This window comes from Microtus ochrogaster, chromosome 19, assembly GCF_000317375.1.
Source record: "Microtus ochrogaster isolate Prairie Vole_2 chromosome 19, MicOch1.0, whole genome shotgun sequence".
NCBI classification, from domain to species: Eukaryota; Metazoa; Chordata; class Mammalia; order Rodentia; family Cricetidae; genus Microtus; species Microtus ochrogaster.
Window position 1 is genome coordinate 36,621,905 of NC_022021.1, and position 2,670 is coordinate 36,624,574.

At 40.7% G+C, this 2,670-nt stretch overlaps 1 non-coding gene across 1 annotated transcript; it reads left to right on the forward strand.

Moving 5' to 3' along the window:
• Nucleotides 1–739: 739 nt before the first annotated feature.
• LOC113457177 lies at nucleotides 740–930 on the forward strand. Its single transcript, XR_003377803.1, has one exon. It is a non-coding gene; the product is annotated as a U2 spliceosomal RNA (small nuclear RNA).
• The last annotated feature ends 1,740 nt before the right edge of the window (nucleotides 931–2,670 follow it).

Sequence of the window (2,670 nt, forward strand, 5' to 3'; positions counted from 1 at the left end):
TGGTCTCGAACTCCCAGAGATCCGCCTGCCTCTGCCTCCCAAGTGCTGGGATTAAAGGTGTGCGCCACCACCGCCCGGCCCTATTGTATTAATTTTAAGTAAGTAACAGTAATTGAGATACAAACTGCTTATGTTCTTTTCCTTTTGGGGGGGAGTTACAGATTAGTTTTTTTTCTTTTTTATTACTTTAAAAATAATACCAATCAAAATTTCCACTTCCTCCCCTCCTCCCATTTCCCTTCCACTTCCCCACTCAACCTCCCTCTCCGGTCCTAAGAGAGGGCAAGGCGCCTGACGTGTGGGAAGTCCAGGGCCCTCACCTCTCCATCCAGGCTTAGGAAGGTGAGCATCCAAATAGAATAGGATCCCAAAATGCCAGTAGAGACAAATCCCAGTGTCATTGTCATTGGCCCTTAGTCTGCCCAACTGTCAGCCATAATCAGAGGGACCAGTTTGATCCCATGCTCGTTCATTCCCAGTACAGCTGGAGTTAATGAGCTCCCATTAGCTCAGGCACACTGTCTCGGTGGGTGAATCCCTTGTGGTCCTGACTTCCTTGCTAATATTCTTCCTCCTTCTGCTCTTCAACTGGACCATGGGAACTCAGTCCAGTGCTCCAATGTGGGTCTCTGTTTCTGTCTCTATTTGTCGCCAGACAAAGGTTCTACGATATTCAAGTCAGTCATCAGCCTACTACAGGACAAGGTCAGTTCAGGCACCCTCTCCTCCACTGCCCAGGATCCTTCTTGGCCTTTTGACTAAGATCAAGTGTAGTATCTGTTCTTATCAATTTAATGTCTGATACGTCCTCTATCCGAGGACAATATATTAAATGGATTTTGGAACTAGGAGTTGAAATAGGAGCTTGATCCGTTCACTCCATGCATTGACCTGGTATTGCAGTTTTGAACCCAAAGAAAAACATATATAGATCCACCTGGAAACTAGAAGCAGATAAGATTGCCCGGCAAAAATTAGGAGCATGTGGGTGGGGGATAGAGGGGAGAAGGGGAGGGTTCGGGAGAGATTAAGGAAGTGGGATAGTTGAGATGGAGGAATGACCAATATGGGAGAAAGGAAGAAGATATCTTCATTGAGGGAGCCATTTTGGGGTTAGCAAGAGGCTCTGAGGGGTTCCCAGAAGGTCCACATTTATGTTCTTTTCCTAATTGAAGTAACAATTTTTCTAAGTGAGTATGTGTGTATATTTGTATATGAGAATGCAAATATATATATTGTGTAAAAAGTATATATATGAAATCAAAGGAATGTATTTGACCATTTTTCTCTACTCTGGTCATAAGCAAAATACTCTTGTGTATGTCAGTGACATGGCTCAGGAGGGAAAGATGTTTACTGCAGAGCCTTAGGACACAAGTTTGATCCCTAACACCCACAGGATGGAAGTAAAGACAGATTCCTACAAGGTTTTCTCTGGCATGTTCACAAGTATGCTGTAGCATGAAGACATGTACATACATGTGTGTGTGTGTGTGTGTGTGTGTCTGTGTGTGTGATGTGCCTGTGTTTTGCCAATAAAATTAACAGCAACAGCAAAAAAAATGAAAAAATAAAAATCAAAGGAAAACTTCTATTGGAAACAGTGAGAAGTCACCAGTGTTTCATCAGCTCTGGTCATACAAATCAGAGGCTTGGTGTCTTATATATTTTTGATTAAAATAAATCTACTTAACTTTCCCTTTTCAATTTCACACCGCCACCATCCCTACCCTCTGAAGCTACACTTCTTTTCCTGTACTGATTCATCCCTTCACAAATTGGATTTACTGCTTTTTTTTTCTTTTATTTTCCTAATTTATATCATCCTGCTAGTCCTCTCTCAAGTTCAGCCACCCCACTACTGCCTTTGGTACCTTTATGCGTTCCTTGTTTCTGTGGCTACTGCATATTGTATATGAAGATGTGGAGGTAGAATCAAAGATGAGAGAGAACGTTCTCATATTTTTTTAATCTGATTTCATTATAATTTGTGTCACAGAGATTTTGGAAGTGATCTGCTTTCATTCTACATCCTGTCAAGAAGTGTCTTTCTGAAAGATGTCTTTGCTAGATGGGGAAACTCTGTTCGTGCTTTCCTATTGCAGATCCAATAGAAGGGTAATTAACTACAACCCAAAATTTAAAATGAGTTTGATAGTATCCAGCTTGAAACCACTGGTAGCAGTAATACACTTTCCTTTCACTTGTCTGCAAAGGAGAAAATATATTTATTTTCCCTTTTGTATTTAAAATACTTTTCCTCCCACAGCTCCTCATAATTCCTCCCTACCTTTCTACCCACACAACTTCAATCTCACTTTTACTATCTCTTTTACTATCTGTCTCTTTTACTCCGAACCAAAATGAAAATAAACACAAAACATAAAATAAATAAATCAAAATAAAACTAAATGAAACAAAACTCACTTATAGGAAAAAGAAAGGAGGCATAGAGTTTGTTTTAATCTGGGCAACTCCTCCCAGGTTGATATACCCAGAAACACAGAGTTAGAGAAAAGTGGTGTTCCCTTTCGCAGCAGTAATTAACAACAAAAGCATCTTGGTTAGTAGTGGGACTTTGCATCCACTGCTGCTCTTCAGTGCTGCAGTCTTGTCTTGTTTGAACCAATGCAGATCTTGTGCTTGATGCCGCCGTCTGAGTTTATGTGT